The sequence below is a fragment of the Nomascus leucogenys genome, chromosome 2, assembly GCF_006542625.1.
Source record: "Nomascus leucogenys isolate Asia chromosome 2, Asia_NLE_v1, whole genome shotgun sequence".
In the NCBI taxonomy this organism is placed as follows: domain Eukaryota; kingdom Metazoa; phylum Chordata; class Mammalia; order Primates; family Hylobatidae; genus Nomascus; species Nomascus leucogenys.
The window spans coordinates 124,202,472-124,229,522 of NC_044382.1; the positions used below are offsets into that span (position 1 = coordinate 124,202,472).

A 27,051-nucleotide genomic window follows, 5' to 3' on the forward strand; every position below is an offset into this window, starting at 1 on the left:
CTACATTGTTTCCTGCAGTGTTTCTTCATTTTATAATCAAAGCAGTGTGTAGCAAGCTTTTATCATAATATTTTGGAGAAATATGATCTGTTTTATAATCCTAACTGTTAGCTAAGTGAAGCAGATTTTCTATACCTTCATTCCCACTTATTAGTCACAAATTATGGGGCTGAAGATGAGTTGAGATATTGGAGGTCTTTTCTCCCCAGCCTTCTCTGCAAATAGAGGATTTTCATTTTTTCTTAATAGTTTGTGTTGTTTTTCCTAAAAAGTAATCCTTAATATAGTTTTTACCCATATTGGTTTAGTTTCTTTTGAGAGAAAATATATTTTATTGATATATAATAATTATACTTTTGCTATCTCTCATTTTAAGGTATTAGCCTCATTTTTAAATAGTGTTTGAATCTACAAATGGATATCAAATTTGGGGGTTATGGAATATAAGAAAAAGAAATGAATAGTTGTATAGTCAACATTTTATACAGATGTAAGTATATAAAGTTTATATCAAAGAAAATGCTTCAAAATATTTTAAGTATTATAGCTAGTATTGATGCAGTATGGTCAAATTCATTGAGTGAGGGAGTCATTACTGCTACATCTAGCTTTTATAAAATTTGAAAAATTCATGAATATTGTATTAAATATTTTACCACTTTGGGAGGCCAAGGCCGGTGGATCATGAGGTCAGGAGATCAAGATCATCCTGGCCAACATGGTGAAACCCTGTCTCTACTAAAAATAACAAAAATTAGCCGGGCATGGTGGCGTGTGCCTGTAGTTCCAGCTACTCAGGGGGCTGAGGCAGGAGAATCGCTTGAATCCAGGAGGCGGAGGTTGCAGTGAGCCGAGATCAGGCCACTGCACTCCAGCCTGGGCAACACACTGAGACTCCATCTAAAAAAAGAAATATATATATATATATAATTTATATAAATATAGTACTTTATTTAAAAATAAATAGCATTTTCTCCTCTTCTCATTTGTTTATACTTTTAATATGTCCTACTTACTTGTAATCAATGTGGAGTCTTCTTTTTAAAAAAAAAATAACATTGCTGTTGTGAAGAAAATTTGCAGATGAATATTGGAAAATATACTGAACACCTGGAAGGAAAATAATTTTTCTGTCCTTCTTAACATAGAGATCAAAATAGAAAAGCTATTTCTAAAGTTGCCATTCGTGGGAAAGGAAAGGCCTTATCATTTATAGAATTTGATATCAGGGAACAGTTGTTCTGAAGTAAAACAATCCAGACCATTACCACACTGATAATTTTCTCCAGTTAGACAGATTAGAGGTTTAATCCTAAAAGAACTCCAGTATCCAATATTTTTGCCTATATTTTTAACATTAAGGAAATCCTTTTTTTTAATTTTTATTTTTAACCATTACACAAGATCTTTATTATTGGAAAAAGAACAGACGCAAATTAATCAGAAGGTTTCTCATTGAGGAAGATTGAGTTTTTAAATGTATGTTAACAAAAGGTAGGAGAATTGATCACACTTAGCATGTATACAGTACTTATATGGACTAGAAAGTTTGTTCTTGTGCTTTCAGTAGAAACAAAACAAATCTGATGTTGTCATAGAGATAGTTTCATAATAGGTTATGTTTTTGTACAAGTCCCATATTTTCACCAGAACTATTACAAACATTACAGTCATCAGATGTTACACATGTCTAGCATAGAAATTTCTTTTTGTTGTTGTTGTTGTTTGTTTGTTTGAGGCGGAGTCTTGCTGTGTCACCAGGCTGGAGTTCACTGGTGTGATCTCGGCTCACTGCAACCTCTGCCTCCCGGAGGTTCAAGCGATTCCCCTGCCACAGCCTCCTGAGTAGCTGGGACTACAGGTGTGTGCCACCACGCCCAGCTTATTTTTGTATTTTTAGTAGAGACGGGGAATATCACCATGTTGCCCAGGATGGTCTCAATCTCTTGACCTCATGGTCTGCCTGCCTTAGGCTCCCAAAGTGCTGGGATTACAAGCGTGAGCCACTGCACCTGGCCCTAGCATAGAAATTTCTAAAGTGGGTATGAATTAATCATATCAATTCTAAATTACAATTTAGTTAACATTTTTTAACCTGTTCTTCAGTTGTTACACTATATTTTTAGTCCAAAAAAAGATGAAAGGATTTATCAGGATATTTTGAGGGGATAGATTTTTAAATAGGTCATTTTGAAGATACTTTTGAGTAGACATAGTCATTACATAGTCATTAAAAAGCCAGAGCTTTACATATTTTTATAAAAGAATTTTTAAATTCTAAAAGTAATAAATGACCTTAGGGAAGATTTGGAAAATACAAACAAGTATAAAGAAGAAAAAAAAAGTTCCCCCAATCCCACTGTGCAAATCAACCACTCTTTTTTTTTTTTTCCAAGCCAAACTGTATCCAGCTTTATTAAAGATACTTTCCATAAACAGTCATGGTATTTCAGGCAGGACATGGGCAGACAGTCATTAACAGTATGCAACAACTTTCAAACTCAACTACCTTCTTCAGTGGACTACCAAAAATCAGAAAGCCACTATAAAACCCAATGAAGTCTTCATCTGATGCTCTGAACAGGCTAAGTTAAGAGTGAGGGTTGACATGTCACATTTAGCATGTTGTTTAACTTTTCACAAGCCAACCCTGACTATCAGGAAGTGAAATGAAAATGGCAGAATTTATCTGAAGATCCACAATCTAGAAACGGAACCACTGCTCTTTTGACAGGTGCCATCTCAGTGGCATCACGGGAAAGTCCAGATTGCCTGACACACTGGTAACCAATGATTGGAGGTCAGGTCCCAACAGATGTCTGGGCTTAAGGGAGTTAAGTCTATGCTGAAAGATGGATAGGGAGAAGAGGATATAAAAACGATTTTGTTTTTCCATACCACAAGGCTTTTGCGCCAAGGTGGCCATGTGTGTCAAAGTTGAGGAATCCCTCCTGGGAGCCAAGAGGAAGTCTCTTAAAACTAGAAGGGAAAAGTGTTTTCCCCACATCAATCCAGCTTCGAAGACACCCTATTAGTGACATATGCCCCTTCCCCGCAAAACAACAATGAAGTGTTCTGTGTGCTAACAACATAGCTCAAAAAAAAAAAAAAAGTAAAACAAAATTCTGCATTTTTATAAAACTTGGTAAAAATAGTATTTCAAACTGTTCAGTCACCAGAAGTACACAGTTATCAAAAATGCACACACTTCACTTGGCATCTCCAGCACCTTCAGCTTTCTGTGCCTGATCTGTTTTGACATCTCCATTTTCTGCAGGGTTATTCCCCTCCTTGCCAGCATCAGCTTTTCCCTTTTTCCCTTTGGGTACCTTCTCTCCCTTCTTTGCAGGGGCCTTTTTAGGCCTGGGCTCTGGCTTTGGAGGAGCAGGTTTAGCAGACAACCTCGCAGATCTTCTCTGTGGTTTGTCCTTTACCTTGGCTTTATCTCCTTTAGCATCCCTTCAGCCTTTCTCTTGGGCATGGTGGCGGCAGCGATGGTGGTGAGACAGAGGCACTGGGCGTAGGATGCAGCAGCATGTGGGCTTTGGTCGGTCCGGGGATCGTTCTTGCCTTTCGTTCACACTGCTCCAAATCAACCACTCTTAATAGTAAATTCTTTATAAATATTGACTATTGTGTACATTTAAGTTGTTTATTTTTTACTATTAAAAATAGTTTTTCCTCACACAGTTTCTAAGAATGCTTCCTAATGAGAGCAAAATGCAATTTTCTAAAGGAGTTTATCCAACTTGATAAAACCAAGAGTTCTTTACTTAGGACAGGTATATGGGCTAGCTGTAAGAGCTTCCCTAATCCCTGTTTGACACACATTTTCTTGGAAGCAAGGAAAGTGGAACCATATTCCCAAGAAGCATTCTCTTGGTGAGGCAGAATAGAAGAAAGAATAAATACTATGAGAACATTTAAGGGACAGTCCTGAATAGTAGTAGAGTAGTAAGGGCTCCAAACGAACTTACATTCCTTCTTTTGTCACTGGCAAATCCCAGTTAGCTTTGAATAGGGCATTGACTCTACCTGCATATTAATATTTTTAGAGAGTGTTATAGATTGAATTGTGCTTCCTCAAAATTTATATGTTGAAGCTGTCACTCCCAGTGTGTCTGTGTTTGGAGATAGAGCCTTTAATGAGGTAATTAAGGTTAAATGAGATCATAAGGATAGGGCTATAATCCAGTATGACTGGTGTCTTTGTAAGAAAAAGACTAGCTACTAGGTGTCTGCTTTAATAGAGAAAACCTATGAGACAAGACCATCTAAAAGCCAAGGAGAGAAGCCACAGGAGAAACCAGCCCTGCGGACAACTTGATCTTGGACTTTCAGCTTCCAGAACTGAAAGTCTGGAGGCTGTTGTTGAAAATCTGGAGGCTATTGTTGATGGCTATTGTTTAAGCCACCCAGTCTGTGGCGTTTTGTTATGGCAGCCCTAGCAAACCAATACATACAGTTTTCTCCCTTCCCCTTCCCCTTTTAGTAGTAGTGCAGTAGGCAGAATAACAGCTCTCCACAGACAGAAGCTGCTACTCTGTGGACTGTGTAAGCGTTACCTTAAAAGGAAAAAAGATTGGGAGACTATCCTGGGTTATCTAGGTAGGCCATAAGCACAATAATAAATGTCCTTATAGGAGAGAGGCAGAGGGAGATTTGACACAGACATACATAAGAGAAGGTGGTACGATCACTAAGGTAGAGACTGGGATAATGGCCACAAGTCAAGAAATGCTGGCAGCCAGAAGGAGGAAGAGGCAAAAAGCAGATTCCCAAGAGGGAATGCAGCCCTCCTGACTCCTTGTTTTCTGCCCGGTGAAACTATTTTGGACTCTGTGAAGGAATACATTTCTTTTCGTTTAAGCTATTGAGTTTGTAGTAATTTGTTTTCAGCAGCCATAGGTAACTAATGCAAATAGCTGCTGAAAATACCAAATACTTCTTATGGTTTTGAATCATATGATGTTTGCTTTCTAATTTGTGAAGAAATTAATTATGTTGATTACTTTTCTATTTTTTTGTAAACTCTACCTCGTGCTGGTATTTTTTTCATACACTGATGGATTTGATAACATTTTGATAGAGTTTTTTATTAAGGAATAAATAGTCTCTACTTTTTCTTTTTTATACTGTCTTTGTCAGGTTTGGGTCATAAGGTTATATGTTAAATTGTTTTGGATACATAGTGGGAGCCCAGGTTATTCTAACCTTGAAAGTCAGTTACCAAAGCTGAAGCTTTCTGTGATAGACGATTGGGAGATAATTTTGGTTCTTAAGTAGAAGAAACCATATTAAAGTGTGTTTTTTAAGATAATAAGACATAACAGTACATCCAAAAATTGGTTGTAGGTACCTAGAGAGCAAAATCAGGCATTAAAGTCTCAGATAACAATCTAGGTTCTGAGTTTTTCAAACACATTCTGCCTCATTCATGTTCTTCAGGAGTGAAGACTACATGAATTGAGTTTTGGGGGATTTAATCAGGAAGTAAAGGAATTCTAAGCCCCTAGAGAATGTCACAGTAGATGACTGAGAGGTGATCATGTTTATCTTTTCCCTGTAATTCTTTTATTCCATTTTTTTTTCCTTTGGAAGAGGTGAACATCATAGATAATAAACTTTGGGAATGTTAGGGGATGGCAGGGAACATATCTGTATAGGTCAGAGTTTCTGAGGTTGGTAGCCTTGGACTTTTTGTGAGAGAAAGAAGAGTAGAGTTGTAAGGATCCATGGATACATATGCAACCCAAGCGTTGTATAAACACTGGAAAAATAATATAACTTACACTTCTGTTATTCCAGATTTTCAAATGTACTTAATTACTTCGTAAATCTAAATCATCAACTGAAAAATTATGTTTCTAAATTTGTGGCACCTTTAGTTAATGCTTTCAAACAACAAATAATAACACCTTATACCTATTACCCAATGGGAATCTGTAAAGTGGGTTTAAAAAAATTATTTTAAAGGGACCATCTTTTAAATGAAACCCTCCCTATAAACTTATAAACTTATAAAATTAGGGAAGGAAGGGATGGGGAGAAACAAACTGCTCCATAGATAACAACTTGAACATTATGAAACATTAAGTTTTTCCTTTGAGATATTCTTTTTTTATTTTTTTTAGCTGTTCCAAAGGCACATTGGCACCTTTGAGATATTCTTTCAGGTCCTGCATACCAGTGAAACTACAGACACCAGGTGGTCTGATAGTGAGCTGACTCAGCAAAGAACGCACTCGGTATCATCATGATTTCATCTCCCTTACTCCAGCCAATCAATTACCCCAATTTTCCAGCCCCTTGCCCTCTACTATCCCCTTAAAATCCCCAGCCCAGAACTCCTCTGGGAGATGGATTTGAGGGTCTCCTCCCATCTCCTTTCTCAGCCACCCTGTGGTCATTAAATTCTTTCTGTGTTACAAACCCTGCTGTCTCAGTATATTGGTCTGTTACTGTAGAGCAGGCATACAAATTTGTTGGTCTTGAATCTAAACACCAGTCCCTTAATCTTATTACTGAGGCTACTCTTGGCTATATAGTTATTCATGGTTACGTTGCTAGTTAGTTACAGAACCCTTGTGAGAGCCTGTGTTTTCAAGATCTCTTAGAAATGCTGTGAAGAAAAGGTCTTAGGTTTAGGTCTTAGTAGTAATTATTTTGTTTGACTTTGGAAAAGTGTAGATACCTGCATCTCCTCACTCTGGGCTATGCACAGATGAAATGTTGCATTACTACTTTTTGAAAGGTGCAGGATAGCTTCTGTTTTTGAACATTATGCTTTAGTTGTTCTAGCCACCATTCTTTATTTAAATGAGTAGGAAGTCAAGAGGAAAGTAAAGATGGATTTTTGGAGTCCTTTGCTTATTTTCCCACATTTTTCCTTACCACAGAAAACATAACATAGATAGGTAGATAGGAAGGGAGGAAGGTAGATAGGCAGGCAGTTCAACCAGAAAAAAATAAACTGTGTTTTAGCAGGTTGTGAAAAAGATGAACTGAATCTGTCAATATCCGCATCTTTTTTAGTTAGCAGGAGTGGATGTGGGTAAGCCTTGGTGCAGCAGATAATACTGACAAGCGCATATGTTCCAAATAGAGATGTGGTCATAGGAGGAAAAAGAACGTTAATGCTATTTGGGATGTTAAGAAGTTAGGGAAGGACACAGAGCATAGCTGAGATGGAATTGTAACTTCTTACTCACTTTAGTGATAGTTAAATCTAATTTAAATCTGTTACTCTATTCTCATGAAAATATTCTCAAGAGTTGAAGAAAATAAATAGTAAGGCAGTCTATATGGACCTTAACAAAACTTAGTTTTGACTATTGGAATTAAATTTTAATATTTTAATTTGGAAATCTACTCATCCTGAAGTCTCTTTTGGTAAAAACATGGAATCTTTTAATATGAATTAGAATTATTCTGGTCAACAATTATAGTTTCTGTACCCATTAGAGTATCAAACTCTTATATTCAAATTATATTAAATTGACTCATTGACTCATCTAGTTAAATGGGAATATGCTTTTAGAAGTAGAATAAAGTCGACTTGTATTTGTAAAGTTGACACAATGTTTTATGAGGGAATTTAATGTTCTTTTCAGCAACGTGAGGCTGGACAGAAAGATAATCTTACAAGAAATTATCTCAGTTTTTCATTTTGGCCTTTTGTTCACAAAAGAGCTAGAATTCAAAAGAAAACAACATTTAGCCTATTTATTTATTTATTTATTTATTTATTTAATTTATTTATTTATTATTTTTTGAGAGGGAGTCTTGCTCTGTTGCCCAGGCTGGAATGCAGTGGTGCGATCTCAGCTCACTGCTACCTCTGCCTCCCAGGTTTAGGTGATTCTCCTACCTCAGCCTCCCGAGTAGCTGGGACTATGGTTACACGCCACCATGCCTGGCTAATTTTTTAGTAGGGACAGGGTTTCACCATGTTGATCAGGCTTGTCGTGAATGCCTGACCTCGTGATCCACCCACCTCAGCCTCCAAAGTGCTGGGATTACAAGTGTGACCCACTGTGCTCGGCCGCCCTTTTTAATATTATGGTTATTTTAGTTGATATCTTCAGATTGCTCTTGATTGGAGTATATAAAATATGTCATAGCCTGTAATCCCAGCTACTCTGGAGGCTGAGACAAGAGAATTGCTTAAACCCCGGGGGGGCGGAGGTTGCAGTGAGCCAAGATCACACCACTGCACTCCAGCCTGGGCAACAGAGCAAGACTCCGTCTCAAAAAAATAACAAAAATAACAAAAATCAATAAGCTGAAAAAGTTATAAAATTTGACGTTGAATAATTCATTAGACATAAAATTACAGAGTGCTTACATTTGTCGGGTACTCTTTTAATTGCTTTACATATATTAACTTGTTTAATTCTCAAGCAACCTATGAGATACAGGACAAGACAAAGAGAAGTTAAGTACATGTATAAGGTCACACAAATGACATTTAAATCCAGGCAGTCTGATTGTAATTCTATGCTCTTACCCTTAAAAGGATTGGTCAATTCCAGCTAAAGGGTGTGCCTGAATAAAATGTGGAGCACGGTGGCATTTATAATATTTACTCGTTCAACAAGTATTTATTGAATGCTTACGATTGGGCCAGGCACTATGCTAGGTATTTAGGATATAATATTCCCCCACTTATCCATGGTTTTACTTTTCACAGTTACCTGTGGTTAACTGTGGTCTGAAAATAGGTGAGTACAGTACAATAAGATAATGTATGTGTGAGAGAGAAAGACTACATTCTCATGACTCTTATTACAGTATATAGTTATAATTATTCTATTTTATTATTATTGTTAACCTTTTACAGTGCTTAATATGCAAATTAAACTTTATCATAGGTATGCATATTAGGAAAAAACACAGTATATATAAGGGTCAGTGCTATCAGCAGTTTCAGGCATCCTCTGGGGGACTCGAAATATACCTCCCACAGATAAGGGGGAACTATACATAACAGTTTATGAAAGGCCTTGACCCTTGTGAAGTCTGTATTCTAGTAGAGGTTTACAGACAATAAACAAAAAAGTAAAACAACTAGGTTGTCTAATAAAATATTTACATTGAAGCTATGAAGGGGACTGTAATTTCATAAGGTGGTCAAGGAAGGCCTCACTGATAAGGTGACATTTGAGTAAAGATTTGAAACATGGGAGAGGATAAACCACGAGGAATGTTCTGGAAGCAGAACATTCCAGGTAAAGAAATCAGCAAGGACAAAGTCCCTGAGAAGAAAGTGAGCTTGGTATCTTCATGAACAAGGAGAGAGTTTTACTGAAGCACAGTAAGCAAGAGGGAGATTGGAAGAGGAGAGGTGAGAGGGGTGTAGCAGGACAGATGATGTAAAGCCATTGTTAGGATTTTAGCTATTGTTTTCAGATGGGAAGCCATTTGAGGAATTTTCATAGAAAATCAAACCTCAAAGTGTTGAGAGAAGGGTTCTAGAAGAATCCTTGATAACTGGAAAGGTGAAGTTTTTACATTAACAGAAGAGGTAAAGAGTAATAATCAAAAATAGGAAGATCTTCAGTCAGTGATGCTAATGTGTCTGAAGAGTCAGGGTCCCCAGTAGGAGAAGGAAGAGGAAGAAAGTGAAAGGAGGCTAAAATTTTCACTGGCGTTGTAGGTAGAAAGAATAGGGTTTGAGTGGACATCTGCTATGGAAGTCAGGTGACAGTGGAGGCCAAAGTAACAAAGGCAGGCAGGGAAATTCTCAGCAGCATCAGAGTAATACAATGAAATTCCTCATAGAAATACTATCAAGGAAAGACGGAGAAAGCCATTGGACACCTACGTCAATCAACTAGGGCAGCTTTGCTAATGAACACACTCTTAAATCTGGCAATTGAAAGCTGCCTGTTTTAAAGAAAAAAATTTCAATTTTAGAATAATTATTAGCACAAGGTCACATGGGCAGGAACAATTACCCATTGTTTACATAAATTCTCATGGTAGCAATAATCTAATGCATGTGGCTTTGAAGATGGGTAAAATTATTACTTTAATACAGTAAAACAGGTAAATCATGAATGATGTAGACTGCTTGTGCAAATATATCTGAAGTAAAGTAAAATTCAGTGTTCAAATGGAGAAACCATTGAAGTGTCCAGTAATGATGCATTTAAATAAGGTAATTTGGCTGCATCTGCATTCATCTGTAAATAATTTACACAGAGATCGAGTTAGGAACTTCTGAAAAAATAGTACTCATTATAAAAACATACCCAATTGGATAATTTCACCTATAAGGTTAAAGAGTACTGATTTTAAAAGGTTCTCAGAGTCTGTTTTGTGAAGAGATCCCTTAAAGTATAATGGTGGCAGAGCACAGGGAAGAGCTCACGTGCAGCCGCAGGAGTGCTAGGGAAAAAGGGCGACAGCTCTGCTAAGCAGCCACTTAGAAAAGAGTTGGATAACAGCAGTCTCTTCAGAGTCTGACACCTTTCATTTTACTGGAACACCTTCACCTAGTCTGTCTATATCTTACCAGTGTACTTCTTCAAATGTAAAGGTATTTGTAAAAGGACATAAAAATCAATCATTTGTATAATCTAATTTCAGATCTGTGCCTTTCATATATATTTTTACCACTAATTTTTTCCATTTGTGAAATGTGCTGACACCTACTTTAACAAACTGATACAATTGAGAAGAGAGAGTGTGGGCTACTAATAAGAAGCTCATCAGTCAAAACATAGTCAAAAACAGAGAACAGATTGATAATGAATACTTAATTCTTTTTAGGAGTGTTTTTGGTCCTATAGGATTCAGAATTATAAAAGCTGTAATTCCGTTTGGCTGCAAATTGTAGGAATGTTGCTTGCTTGTTACATTTCAAGTTCCAAGTTGAATCAGTTGCTTTCATGAACAGTTGAAAAGCTGTCATTTAAGCATTTCAGGTATTTCATTTCCTACTACAATCCTGGGTTAGATTTGCTGTTACTTAGCTCTCACCTCTTCATCTATTACAATTTTCTCCCTCATTTAATTGGGGTATATCCTCAAAGATCTTCCACAGAAAAGGCATACTGGAGATACATTTTCAGAGTTCTTGAAGGTCTGAATTATCTCTGTTTGCTTTCGGATTTAATAGATAGTTTGGGTATATAGAATTCTGTTTTCAAAATCATTCTCCTATAGAACCTTGAAGACATTTCCTCCATTGTGTCCTGGAATTTAGGGTTGCTGATGAGAAATAGAATTCCAATTTGATTCACATTCTTGTGTTGGTAACATCTTTTTCCCTCCTTGGAATCTCTTAAAGTTTTGTTCTTTATCTTCGGTGGATAAAACTTGAAGAGAATATATTTGGATTCGAGTATTTTATTCATTCAGTCTGCTTGATACTTGCTCAGCCCTTCCATCTTAAAATGAATAGTTTTCTTCAAGCCTGGTGGTTTTTAAAAATTACTGCTCTGATTTTCTTTCTATAGCGTACATACATTATTTGTGCCCACCTGTTATCTTTGGTTATCTTTGAACACTCTTTTATATGTTTTATTTGCCACATTCTGTTCCTTAGAAAGAAAAACATTATATAGTTTGTTAGAAAATGATACATGTTATTGTAACAGAAGAAGTAGAGCGGAGGAGAAAACGTAGATAACCTTGGGTATGGAAGCATACAAGATGTCTTCCAGAGGATAAGTAAACTTGGTACAACCAGACAATGGAATATTATTCAGTGCTAAAAAATGATTCGTCTGGGCGCAGTGGCTCACACCTGTAATCCCAGCACTTTGGGAGGCTGAGGCAGGTGGATCACCTGAGCTCAGGAGTTTGAGACCAGCCTGGCCAACATGGTGAAACCCCGTCTGTACTAAAAATACAAAAATTAGCTGGGTGTGGTGGCGGGCACCTGTAATCCCAGCTACTAGGGAGGCTGAGGCAGGAGAAAAGCTTGGACCCAGGAGGTGGAGGTTGCAGTGAGCCGAGATGGCAACACTGCACTCCAGCGTGGGTGACAAGAGCAAGACTCCGTCTCAAAAAAAAAAAAAAAAAAAAAGGAAAAGAATAAAAGAAGTGATCCATTGGGCCATGAAAGGACATGGAGACCCCTTAAATACACATTACTAACTCAAGCCAATGTGAAAAGACTTTATACTGCATGATTCCAACTATATGACATTCTAGAAGAGGCAAAACTGTGAAGAGAGTAAAAAAGATCAGGGGTTAGGGGTGGGAGATGAGTAGATGGAACACAGATGATTTTTAGGGCTCCAATAAATCCCGTGTATGATACTATAATTTATCCAAACTCACAGAATTTACAACACCAAGAGTGAACCCTAATGTAAACTGTGGACGTTGGGTGATTATGATGTGTCAGTATAAGTTCATTGACTATAACAGATGTACTACTCTGGTGGGGGATACTGATAATAGTAGGGGTATATGGAAAATTTTTATATCTTCCTCTCAATTTTGCTGTGAAACTAAAACCGATCTAAAATAGATTTTTTTAAAAAGTAGAGCAGTTTGGGGTTAATGTATTGGGGTGGGGGTATGCAAATTGTGATTATTGAATAGAGTGATCAAGGTAGGCCTCATTGAGAAGCTGACGTGAGCACTGAGCAGAGACTGTGGCTATCTGAATGAAGAATGTTACGGGCAGAGAATATAACTAGTACAAGGACCCTAAAGCAGAATGTCTCTGGTATGTTTGATGAACAGCAAGCAGGTTAATGTGGCTCAAGTGAATTGAGTGAGGGAGAGAGAATGGTGGGAAATAAGATCAGGGAGGTAAATTGAAATGGGCTATATCACTAGTCTAGACTTTGTAGGCTAGTGTAAACATTTCTTAGTGTGACAGAGATGGGAAGTGTTTACAGAGTAGAATAGTAATGGTTAAATTTGAGTATTTTTCTCTTTGGTAGTTTTATTAAAACAGACGTAACATTACAGTTTTACAAATCACATGATTTTCAATTTAGTTCTATCATAAGTTCACAAACTTGAAAAAAAATACTACATCAAGCTTTTTTTAAAAAATGCAGATAAACGTTACAGAAAAAAAAATGCCAAGCACAATGGCACATGCTATAGTCCAGCTACTTGGGAGGCTGAGGTGGGAGGATCGCCGGAGCACAAAAGTTTGAGGCTAGCCTGGGCAACATATTGAGACCCTGCTTCTAGAAAAAAAAAAAGGCAAGATTTGTAAGCTGAAATACTCTTAGGAAATATTTCAATCACATGAGCAGGTATTATCTTTAATCTGCTTTTTATTATCATGGTTAAATTATGAGCAAAGCTCATAAAATGCAATAAATGCATTTTGTATTTCTTGCAAGTTAGCAGTGGTGTTAAATCTTACATCTCTGATCTGTACTAATATCATCAGCTCCTACTGAGAAGAGTTGTAATAACAGTAGAAACTTTGGGAAAGATTTTAAATGACAACAAAGCTGAAGGGTCAGAATGTCATTGTTTCATAGCAATTTTCTTAGTTGTAATAAAGATAAATTTAATAACAAAAGCAATCTGCTCCCAGAATGTTACAATATTTTGTTTTGAATAAATTTATATTATCTGGAAATCAATATGGCTCATGTTGCACACAAACAAGATCTGAAAATAGTAATGCCCTAGAGTTCCAGTAGGAGGCCATCTCCTTGAACTGTTTAGACCAATATGAAAGGCTACTTCCTGGAAGAAACAATGCTTCTCAGCAAGATATTTCTTAAAATACCATTTCCAGAATTATTTTTAGCCACTATAATAAAACATTATCAGGAAATTGACAGATTGTTCATGGCACTGGTGACAGAAAAACTGCTCATATTTACTGGACTGCATGACAATTAAGAACAGAATTTTTCAAGATTATTGGGTTAAAAGGCAGGAGTTTTGAATGAACTTAAGTTGGGCAATTCTCAAATCTTTGATGATTTTATTATATGTCATCCTGACCACTTTTAACTGGCTTAATATAATTTTGAAATGTTCCCGTAAATGTTACATCTGTTAATAGTTAGAAACCAGCTTAAATTCCCATTAAGTTTTATTCAACAAGCCTAAAGCTTCTGTTCTGAGAACCTCATAAGTAAGTACCCTCTGTGCCATAGAAGGACTAATAGTATACTTCAACATTTTACAGTTGGTTTTGAAAATTAAAAAATATGTAGGCTTCCCAGGAGTTCATATTCAATTTAACAGTACCAATTCTACTTAAGACATAAAAATCTATTTCTACTGGCAGCAAGATGAAAATCCCCAGCTCATACGCCTTATATGGGGTAAACACCCAGGGAATGATTCCAGTAAAATACAGAACCAGGTTTGTGAAGGAGAGATTGGGCTTTGACATAGTATCACTGGGTAATACATAAACCAGTAATAATTTCTGTCACTTACAAATATGGATCTGTTTAATGTCTTCAGTTGTTTAGACTAATGATTTGGATGATCCTAAATTTCTTTGAAACTTTTAGGTTTCCAAAAATTTGTTTTTCTCCAAGATTAAAGCAATTCTAGCATAGTAGCAGCATACTGCATCAACAAGTTGATTTTTTTTAAAGTGTGTGTCTTCTATTGAAGAGCTCAGTGAAGTTCTTAACTGTTGTCTCTTTAATTAAACAGAACAGCAAAGCTTGTTTTTTTGCCAATTGCAAATTTCTGCTCAATTTAAACCATGGCTTTTAATCAAAATTCATATACTAGAATAACTCATTTCACACAAGAATCATAGGGGATTTTTTTATATGTTCTTGGTTAACCAGCAAAACTCACAAAATTTGTTGGCATTAGTAACAAATTCTTTTTAAATGAGCTGCTATTTCTCCCATCAAAACTTTGATTTCCCTTCAAAGAAGCCTCATCATAGACTTATTCACACATTTGTGAGAGTTATTAGAATTGCCATAATCAATGGATACTGAAGAAAAGGGGAGAAGATTAGAGGGTTTTTTTTTTTAATTTTTAAAAAACTCATATGATTCTGGAGCTAAAAGCAGCTCACATGGGCCTTATATGAGCTTTACCTCTCTTTGAGCAATACATTTTAAAAGTCAGGAAGAAGATAAAATCTGACTATTGTAGCATTTAGCTTTGTATTGGAGTGGCCTTTGCAGGTAATGCCAACTTCCACGACATTTAGAAGATTTATAAAGTGCTGGTCAAAACAATGGAAACAATAGCAGCTGTCATTTGATCGGAATCTGTGTGCAAACCAATTAAAAGCCCTGTCATAACTATTTAAGCATGTAAGGTGATTTATGATTACCTTTCATAGATTAATGAATTCTACCAATAAGAGCAGGGTGCTACATTGGGTGCTCCTGTTCTCACAGAGTTTACAGCTATACATTACGTGAGGACTGCTCCAGATTTGCTATGTTTAAATGATTGCAGAAACTTTGTCTTTTCTTCAACTGATTGGCACTATCTACTTATAACTTATAACTTAGCTTATTTTTCACTCCCCCCGAAGAGAATAGAGTCCAGAATGGCCGGTGGTAGTATCAGAGTAGAAGAGTTGAGGTGTCATAAGATAACGACGCCCTTGAATTTATTTCTCCTTGACTTTGCTTCATAAAAGTGAGCACAAGGACAGACAGGCAGAAAATAGTAGATCACTAGGTGAGGCCAGAGTGAGTCCTCTTTCAGGCTCAACAAAGGAAAGACAGAAGGCAAGTGAATAAGATACATAAATATAAGAACATAAGTGTACGCAGGTAGATGATGAAAAATGGGAGAAATGGAAGAGGTAACAAAAAAGAAAAAAGATGAAGAAAAATATGGGAAGAGAGGTAAGGTGAGATAAGGAGGGCAAAAGAAGCAGAATGGAGAAGAGAGAAAAGAATGGAGGCAAAGGAAAGAGGAGGAGAATACAGCAATCTCCTCCTAAAATCTGCCTATCCCAAGCATAAAGATTAATTGTAATATTTTAATTACAAATTAGCTTTTCCTGAGAAAACTTCATGAACACATAATTCTTACAAAATTGTGATATCTCAAATATTTAAAATATTTTCTAGTCAAACATTCAGGGGGTCATCATTCTCCAAAACTAGCTAGCCTTATGCAGTTGGTAGGGGTTCACAGCTGTTCTTTAGCCATGTTGCGTGAAAACTTCATAGAGAACCTGAGAAGTTCCACGTTAAGAGTTTCTCTCACTTCAGTATCCTAGGCAAGAAATCAGGAGAAAGGAATGAGAAAGAAGAATCACTAGTGTCAACTGACACATCAAACTCCAGTAAATCTGGGTATTAGGTCAACTAGAGTAATTCAACATAAAGGTAAAATAATGGTTAAGATTTTAAAAGCCAAGTGGTGATTTCAAACTTGTAGCTATTGTTCTAATATGATGGGTAATCACTTTCTGCAATGGTGAACTATTTATAAACTGCTGCCTCCTCAAAATGTAAATCAAGAAAAATTATTCCAGGCTACAAGATGAATTTTCCTCCACATCTTTAACCTGAGGTAGATCCATTTTTTGTTAAAACAGACTTTTTATATTTATTTAGTCAAATTCCTCACATTAAGAAGGAGGAATCTGAGGCCCAGTAAGATTTAAGTGACTAGTTTACGGTCCTTGGGTAGAACAGGAATGAAGCAGAGGTTTCCATTCCTAGGTCACTTCAGGACTACTAATTGAGGTTCATCAGAAAAAAGACATAAGCCAAAGAAATTAGAACATGAAGTTGAGTATCATCTTTTGCAAAAAGGATCTAGTCATTGTTTCCTTATAATATTGAAAATTAGTTTAATTGTAGGTGGACATTTCTTTGAAATGGTTTCTACCATTAAAAGTAAAACTGAAGATAGAGGATTAGGTTGGCCGATGGAACAAAATCAAAACAGCTTATTTCAGCGTAAGAACTTTTTTAAAGTAAATGGCAAACCGCAAATACCTACATATCTGTAATTTTGTCAGCCACCATAAAATCTACATACTCTGTGCCAAAGTGAAAAACGTCACTTAATGACACAACCTTTACTAAAAAGTGCCACAGACTGTATGTAAGAACACTTTTATTTAGAGAAGAAATAAAGTACAAGCTGTCTAGTTCTTAATATGGTAAAACTCTCTATCCTGTCACACTCTGCTTTAATTAATTAATTCATTAATTTATTTAGAGACAGAGTCTGGCTCCGTTGCCCAGGCTGGAGTGCAGTGGCACGATCTTGGCTCGCTGAATGCTCTGCCTCCCGGGTTCTCGCCATTCTCCTGCCTCAGCCTCCTGAGTAGCTGGGATTACAGGCGCCCGCCACCACACCCAGCTAATTTTTTGTATTTTCTTTCTAGTAGAGACGGGATTTCACCGTGTTAGCCAGGATGCTCTCAATCTCCTGACCTGGTGATCCGCCCACCTTGGCCTCCCAAAGTTCTGGGATTACAGGCATGAGCCACCGTGCCTGGCCAATTTGTCTTTTAGTTAGCCTGAGTAAATTTAACCTCTCAGAGGATCCCTCAACTCGTGAAAAAATCCTTAATAGTTTCTGTCTTACATGAAACAAAAAGGCAGACCTATGTCACCTGGAGTCATAGGACCCTGAGTTATCTCCTAAGGTAACTCTAATGTACATTCCTTAACTCTGAAGCTAACAGCTATGAAGGTGAATGCCGATAGCTGCTGTATGTTTCACAGAGAGACTCAATGATTATGAAGATTCTGACCATATCTAATAACAGACAACAGATAATTAATTGTACAGTAAGATTTAGGAAAAAAAGTCATTTCAGTTTTGAAAGTTTTGTTAAGGTATGTAAATGCGTATCTGTTGCCTATTAGTATGATGATGTGGTAGACAAATTGCCTTTGTCAGGTTTTAATTTTGGCTCTGCCATTAATTAGCTATGGGGTTTTTGAGAATTTCAGTCACTTTAACAAATACTTATAGAGGGTTACATACCAGGCACTGTGCAAGTCATTTTAACAATTATCTTAGGAAATCCTCTCAGCAACCCTAAGGGTTTGACATTATTATTATTATCATCTTACAGGAAAGGGAACTGGGGTTTAGATTGAGTTTTTTCTCAAGGTTCAATAGCTAGTGGCCTGCTTCCAAAGCTGTATTATTTTGAACAACAGCCAGTTTCTGGAACTATGTCCTTAACAGGTACTTTTGACCCAGTGGGAATGAAAGGGGAGAGCGGAAAGAGGTATGTAGGATTCCAGCCCTCCTACTTCTGCTTCAGCCAGAGAAGTTGCCTGTTCATTGTTTTAATATATTGAGCTTTTCAGATAAGATTTTAGAGGGGAGAGGGTTCCGTAGCATAAAATGCCTGATCTCACAGTATTATGCTTTACTAGAATGAAGGGGTAAAAGTGGTATTAAGATAATATAAGAACAGTAAATAATAATTCTCGTTGGATAGGCTTCAAAAAAGAAATGCATTTGAGATGGACCTTGACAAACAGATAAAATCTTGATTTAGTTGAAGGACTCCATCTGGGGAAACATTAATGAAAGTGCTTAAATTTTCAAATGTTAATTAAAATGTTTATTTTTAAAATGTTTCCTTTGATCCTATTTTTCTTTATTAAATAATACCGTGGACAGGAATTAAGAGCACGGCCTGAAGTGATTATGATGTCCAGTAAGTACTACTAATGGAACAAATAGGCAACTTGTCATATTTCAAAATTAAATGCTGACTGCACTATGAATATAGAAAAGTACAGTTGTGACCACTACATTCAGTACCATGTAAAATCCTCTGTATGATTTCAGTTCTTTTTAAGACCACCAGACTACAGTTACAAGAAAGCCAAGATCAGACTGACTCAATTTGCGTTACAAACGTGTTCAGGGAAAGCCTAGTTAGGGAAGACAGAAACTTCAAATTTCACTCTTTTGAACTGAATTGGAGAAGGTCTTAATATCCACTGCCAGAAAATATCACCCCAAAAGTGAAAATTTAGATGTTTTAATTTCTGAAATAATGACTTTGAAGAAAATAGTTAGAAATTATAAAACATACAGATTCCTATTTGTCACACTGTGGAGGTATCCCATTACTTCAAACTATATTACAGGGCTATGATAATCCAAACAGCATGGTACTAGTACAAAAACAGACACATAGCCTAATGGAACAGAACAGAGAACCCAGAAATAAGGCCGCATACCTACAACTATCTGATCTTCAATAAACCTGACAAAAGCAATGGGGAAAGGATTCCTATTAAATAAATAGTGTTGGGATAATTGGCTAGCCATATGCAAAAGGTTGAAACTGGACCCTTTCCTTACAACATAAACAAAAATGGATTAAAGACTGAAATGTAAAACACAAAAGTATAAAACCCCTGGAAGACAACCTAGGCAATACCATGCAGGACAATGGCACAGACAAATATTGCATGGTGAAGACACCAAAAGCGATTGCAACAAAAGCAAAAATTGATAAATGGTATCTGATTAAACTAAAGAGCTTCAGTACAGCAAAAGAAGCTATCAACAGAGTAAACAGAGAGCCTAAAGAATGGGAGAAAATCTTTGCAAACTATGCATCCAACAAAGGTCTAATACCTAGTATTTATACAGCACTTAAATTTCCAAAGAAAAAACAAACAACCTCATTAAAAACTGGGCAAAGGATATAAACAGATACTTTTCAAAAGAAGACATGCATATGGTCAATAGTCATATGAAAAAAAGCTCAACATCACTGATCATTAGAGAAATGCAGATCAAAGCCACAATGAAATATTCATCTCAGTCAGAAAGGTTATTATTAAAAAGTCAAAAAATAACAGATGTTGGTGAGGTTGTGGAGAAAAGAGAACACTTATACACTGTTGGTGGGAGTGTAAATTGGTTGAACCATTGTGGAAGACAGTGTGGTGATTCCTTGAAGACCTAACAGCAGAAATACCATTCAACCCAGCAATCTCATTACTGGGTATATACAAAGGAATTTATTAATAAGCCATTCTATTATAAAGACATGTGTATGTTCATTGCAGCACTATTCACAATAGCAAAGACAGGGAATCAAGCTAAATGCCTGTCACTGGATAAAGAAAATTTGGTACATATACACCATGGAATACTATGCAACCATAAAAAAGAACGAGATCATATCCTTTGCAAGGACATGGATGGAGCTGGAAGCCATTATCCTTAGCAAATTAATGCAGGAACAGAAAACAGAAACCACATGTTTTCCCTTATAAGTGGGAGCTAAATGATGAGAACACAGGGACACATACAGGGAGCAACACACACTGAGGTCTATTGGAGGGTGAGGGTGGGAGGAAGGAGAGGATCAGGAAAAATAACTAATGGATACTAGGCTTAATATCTGGGTGATGAAATAATCTGTACAACAGATCCCCATGACACAAGTTTACGTATGTAACAAATACGCACATGTACCCCTGAACTTAAAAAGATAACACTTACAATATCAAAATTATGCAATAGCTATAAATTTAATAAAAGTTGTACGAAGAATTATTGACAGAAATTTCAAGACCTAAGCAAACAAAAGAATCATATTCACTGACCAAGAATACCACTTTTACTGCTGTGAGTAGAAAATATTGTGCTAAGCCAAAAAAAAAAATAAATAATTGAGCATTTTTCTTTAAGCTCTATACCAGCATGTGCTCACATCAGAATATTTATTAAACAGTCATCCTTCTATGACCTTGAATTTCTCTTAACTACAATTTAGGAGTGTATAAATTGACTAAAGTGTAGCTTTTGGACAGCATTGAAAGTTTCAGATACAGATGGATACAGATGGAACTACAAGGCAGCCCTGTGAGGGATAATTAGAAAAAGTATAATGTTAAGAGTTAGGCATTTGTAAAGCAGGTAACCTGTTTGACAGAGAAAGAATTAAGGTTATTTACAACAAAGACTTGGGAAAGGTAAAGGAAGATAGGAGAGAGTAAAGCCCTTAGTGCTGATCTGTGCCAGATGTGCCAGACCCGAGTTAGGCATCAAAATAGCCTGTGCCGTTCTGTTTTTGTCGTATTTTTGTTTTGTTTTGTTTTAATACATTTGTCCTGGTCTAAAGACTTGCACAATTTCTGGGAGTGGCCTTCCGTATAGCAGTTATTCATACAGGTCTCTGTTGGTTCTGTTAGAGACAAAGTTGAGTTACTATGGCGCGGCTGTGCAAATATTCTTGTTTTCCTTTTCTATCAACTTTAAAAACAACACTAAAATAAAAACAAAATCTGTCATGTGAAGCAACTCATGTATGTTGCTATCTCTTGGATCCAGAAATATACTGACAAAATTGAAATGGAAGACCAGAGACAGAAAAAAACAAAAAAGCAATTTCTCACCATGCATATTATTTGAAACAAAAAGAATTTAAGTTACTGACATCTTGTTTGAACGTCTTGTTTGGAGATTTCTAAAATCAAGTTATAATAAGTAACAGTAAATGGTACTGTGCCCATTATTATAGTTTTAATTTATGTTAAATGTTAATGATGTTGTCTTCAGCAATTTTTGTTTCTGGTGAAAGAAAAATATATTCACATCAGAGCATGGTTACCATCCATATTCCTTTAAAGTCATATTTTTCATCATACATTCTCATTACCTTGGTATATTTGGGACTGCTATGGTTGGGGCTATTTCAGGTAACAAATAATTGCAAAGAAGTGTTTACTTTCTATTGAAATATTCTTTAATTTTGTTTTATGACAGGATTGAGGTGTGCCCTCAAACATTATTTCAGTGATTATTGTGGATTAGTATTTGGATCTTTTATCTGTTGGATATCTGGATAAATCAAATGGCCTGGCCATGGCAAACCACAAAATCCAGTTTTGTAGAGCTCATTTGTTTCAATGAAAGATTTTAATTAATCATATTTGTTGCATCACAATGATTTTGAAGTTACTTTGATATTAAATAAAAAAGAATTCTTATTTGTAATGGTAATAAAGTACTAAAGTATTAATAAAGTATTGAGAATTTGAAATTGACTAGAGAATTTAAAAATGAGAAGAGACAAGTGAAGGTAAATTCCCCCATATTCACATCTACACCTTCTGGGTTACAGACATTTGAATCCTGAAAGATAATGCTGGCACGACTGTGATGGTCAATGGATTTATATCAAATAAACTATATTGTAGTTTATAAAATGGTTTTCTCTTACAATAGCCAATTAAAATCTGAAAAATAGAGTGTGTAATGTAGTACAGATTTTAAGCTGCCTTTATATGGCTTATGCTTCTTGTTATATTTGTGTTTTGGGGGGAATTCTTGGCAAGAGATTAGGTCCACATCTGATTTTATGAAATGAACCGACAATGACAGTAAAGTAATAAAGTCAACGTAATGATTTAATTGTCTGTGATTCACATAAGTCAGTTAACAATTATATTTGTTTAGTGGTATGTTTATCATATGTTTCCAGAATGTTCAAGTTTTATATTGTCATATTTTTCAAATTTCATTTTATGAATAATGATAATTTATATTCCCTCAAACTTCCATGTATTACCATAGTTGATCTTTTTTATTCCCTGTTTTGAAAGAAATCTGACTTTACTTTAGAACATCTAGTTTTCATTATCTTGGAGCTAATTCAATCACTGTGATAACTGGAAAAAATTACATTTTTACCTTTTAGTTTGTAAGGAAACTTTTGAACCTGAAACAGAAGCTGAATCTTTTTTTTTTTTTTTTTTTTTTGAGACGGAGTCTCGCTTCGTCGCCCAGGCTGGAGTTCAGTGGCACAATCTCGGCTCACTGCAAGCTCCGCCTCCAGGGTTCACGCCATTCTCCTGCCTCAGCCTCTCCTTGTAGCTGGGACTACAGGCGCCCGCCACCACGCCCGGCTAATTTTTTTTTGTATTTTTAGTAGAGACGGGGTTTCACCGTGATCTTGATCTCCTGACCTCGTGATCCGCCCGCCTCGGCCTCCCAAAGTGCTGGGATTACAAGCGTGAGCCACCGTGCCCAGCCGAAACTGAATCTTTTTGAGATTCACTAGATGGACTGGTTTTCTTAATTATGCATTGGGTGTAGTAATAATGATGTGTTATCTTTCAGGTGTAATTTTCAATTCATATACAGTTTATATTGAAATGCTGTGGCGTTTTTATTTGTTTAGTTCTTAGAAAGGGTAGCTGTTCTGTGGGTTAACAGAGAGAAGATTTTTATACATAATTGGAGATACTAGATGGAAGTAGTCTGGCTAAAAAGGAAAACAAAATTCTATTTGATTGAAGATAGAGGGCTGAGCATACATGATGACTTCTTATCCTTCCTGACACCTCACCTCATAGAAGCATATACATAAAGGAATAGATCCATGCAGCAAAGAAAATCAGAGAGACTTACTAGCACTTGTATGTTTTCAAGAAATTACTAGGAGAAGGAAAAATGGGAATGAGCTAACTGATGGAACAAGCAGTGCAGAGGAGGAGATGGGAGGGAACTGATCAGCCTGCCTGAACCCTGGAGAGTCTCTGGTCTGAGAACCTGCAAGGATGAAGATACAGAGCTCAAAACAGGAGACTCAATTAAAGGACCATATCTGCAACTGGGACAGTTGGCTCCCCTACTTCACTTTTACAACCCAGATTAAAAACCAGTCTGATCTCAGTTCTTCCGAGCAATGAACCATATGGGAAAGGGTGACGTTTCTGTTGTGCCTCTTGGCACGCCGCAAATAAGCCTACATTATTCTGGCTTGGGTTGGGGGGTGCAGTTTTCCTACCAGTTCCTGCCTAAAGTGAAGTTCCTGCCTAAAGTGAAGCTTGCCCATGTCCAAAGCTACCCATGTGCACAGAGCTCCTAGTTATGCTACCAAGTAGGCAAGAAGATAGGTGCAACCTGTTTTTATTATTATGCTTCTTCATTGTTTTCTGAAGCTGTCATTTCAAATGCTTGATTTTTCCATTATGTTCTTACCTTCAGTTTATTGTTCATTAAGTGTTTGTTCCCTGTTACACAGATTTTTCACAAATTAAAGCAGACTCTATTTTCAAGAGAAGTAGTTGAGTCTTAGGAGTCTGCAGAAATCACTTTTTCCTCTGAAGACATTTGCTAATATATTGATGGGATATAATTTAGGAAAAATTAGATAGTCTTTATATTTTATCATTTTAGTTTGAATTTAATAATAGCATAAGCTAACACTTATTTAATAGTGTACATAAATGCTAACTGAATATATGTATTCAGTTACTTATTCTTTATATCTTACAGGCAAAAAAGATACAACCCATGAGTGCTTACTTTTTCGAGTTGTACCTTTTTTGCCTGTAAGACATAAAGAATATTTTATTAAAACATTAAGAAATGTTAGTCTCATTAAGTAGAAGAGAAGAACATAATTCTTATCTTTAAACCATTTAGTAGTGGAAATTGAATGTAGTGTTCAGAAACATTGCAGTTAGATACACTCTTAATTTTTTTCATTTCCTTAAATTTCATGGATATGCATATTGAGCTATTTTCATATTCAATCTCAGCTAAATAAATTGGCCCAAATATGTATGACTGGAATTACCTTCTATAAAAAATTCCAAAAGCATTTGAAAAATATCCCACGGGTGATAAGTCTGTAATATTTTACTTTATTAAAATGCTGTACCTGGCTTCTGAATGGATATCTAAGAAGAAGAAAAGAATCTACAATATAATGAGAGTTAACCATGTTTTGTCCAAAATGATTTTGAATCACCAATGGGACAGATCTTGGAGACTAGTGGAAACTTCAAATGGTAGTATCCAACTTCTGTTCATTTTGGGGTTATTGAGTATATGAAGAATATTATTTTTCTGTGTCTGACAGTAGCTTTGACATGATTATTGTGAAGTATAATTTAGGTGTTGGTTTTAATCTATAATAGACTGTAACACCTTGTATTTTGGATGCTATAGAAATTACCTTTCCCTTTGCATGTATGTGACAGTTAAGATCTGAAGAATCTTGATTAATGGTTCTTGGATTTATGTTTAAAGAAATCAAAGGATGGGCATTTTTCTCATCTCCGTCTTTGGCATTTGAAACAATATACAGGTTGAGTATTCCTTATCGAAAATGGTTGGAACCAGAAATGTTTCAGATTTTGGATTTTTTCATATTTTGTAACGTTTTCATACACAATGAGATATGTTGGGCTGGGACCCAAGTCTCAACGTGAATTCATTTATTTTTTATGTATATCATAAACATATAGCTTGAAGGTAATTTAATGTAATGTTTTAAATAATTTTGTGCATTAAAGTTTGCATACATTGAATCATCAGAAAGCAAAGGTATCCCTGTCTCAGCCAGCCATGTGGATACTCTGTGGTGTTTGGCATCACTGTCATTCCTGACTCTGAATTTGTATGCTACTGATAAACAACTCTTTTATTAGACTTACTCACACATATGTACTTAACAGTGAAAAAAATGAGTTCAGAGTAACTAAGCAGCATAATAACATCAAACAGTGGCAGGCTTTCAAACTTTACCTACAATGCTGTTTTTGTTAAAAGGTTACTCTACACTGTATTTTTTTTTTTTTTAGATAAGAAGAAATATTGGAAACATTTGAGAGATCAAGAAATGGGTCCTCTAGGGATGAGGAGACATTCTGAATAAACTCTGTCCTGTGTTCCTGCATTTTGACTGCAACCCATCACATGGGGTCACTTATGGAATTTTCTGCTTGTAGTGTCATGTCAGTGCTCAAAAACTTTCAGATTTTGGAGCATTTCAGATTTCAGATTTTCAGATTAGGGATGCTCAACCTTTACAAAGGGCCTTTATAGAGATTTTAAATATATAGCTTGTTGTCTGCTGAGTAGAAAGATGGGCTGCTTTTGTTTTTCTCCTAACAATATTTTCAGCTTCTATACTAACCAGTTCCAGATGTTCCATGGTATAGAAATATTTAATTTTCATATGAAATTTATGAAAGGAAAATGCATAGGAGGGCACTTTAGCAAACAATAAGACAAAACAGCTTTTGACAGTTGGTTTGCTATTAATGAGTACATAGGAGTACACAGTAAATGGAAGGCTCGTTTAGACCCTTAGAATTTTTCTTAGCAGGGGGCCCTTTACCTGAAATCATGGTACTAGTTTAAGACTTCATGTTCTTTTTTGTAAACACATTTAAGGTGATCAGCTCTTTTCAAAATTTGGTTAATTTTTCAGAAAGAAATAATATATAAAATAAAAGGAATATTATGGTGGGTTCAGATCAATTTTAATTGAAACATAAGCAACAGAAAATTTTAAGATTCTTATATGTGGACCACTTTGTATAATGTGCCTACAAGGTAAAGATTTTGTGGTCATCTGAATTTTGGGAGAGGTAATTTTCCAAGAATTAATACTGAAGCTTTTTGAATCACAGTTTTGTGTACCCAATTTCATTATTTGGTTCTGTGCGATATAGAATGTTCAAGGCTAACTATAATCATTTTTGTCCAATTTGTTTTAAAGAGGGCTCAGCAGCTCCAGGAATGGTATAATGGCGAATGATGTTTACATATCAATACAGATCTACACATATGAGTGTATTTGAAGAAAAGCAAATTCATATTGAATTTAAAGGCATATAAATTGGATTTCTTTTCCATTCATGGACATCTACTTGTATGAAGAATAAAAATTATATTTTGAACACATCCAAAACCTTTTTTCTTACTGAATGTCAATACTCTTTTCTAACAATGTCTTAGAATTTTGTAGTATATCTATTCCTCCCCTAGATAAGATCTCTAGCACACTTACTCTCTTCCACCCTGTTACTATCCTAGAATACTTTTGTATTTTAATTTTAGATTATTTCCTTTTAAAATTATGCATAAATAATTATTTAAATTTAGCTTACTACTTTTTGGACACTACTGTTGGACACCACCACATCTTTTTTTCTCTAGATTGATTTTTTTTGTTTTACTGGAATTGATCATTTAATAATTCGTAGATTGTATCTGAAGATATTAAACTAGCCTGTCTGCATGACTGAAAATGTATATTTATTCTCACTTAATTGCTAATTAGACTTGACATAGAGTTCTATGTTTAAGTAATTTTATCTTAGATCTTTGAAAATACTATTCTATTGACTTTTCTGATATTGC

The 27,051-nt window shown here is 35.8% G+C and overlaps 1 protein-coding gene and 1 pseudogene across 2 annotated transcripts in view; one reads left to right on the forward strand and one right to left on the reverse strand.

Moving 5' to 3' along the window:
* The window catches only part of COMMD10 (COMM domain containing 10), a 204,025-nt gene that overhangs the window by 131,431 nt on the left and 45,543 nt on the right, over nt 1-27,051 (forward strand). The gene's annotated exons all lie outside the window — the stretch shown is intronic.
* On the reverse strand, nt 3,057-3,481 carry LOC100597163 (annotated as a pseudogene).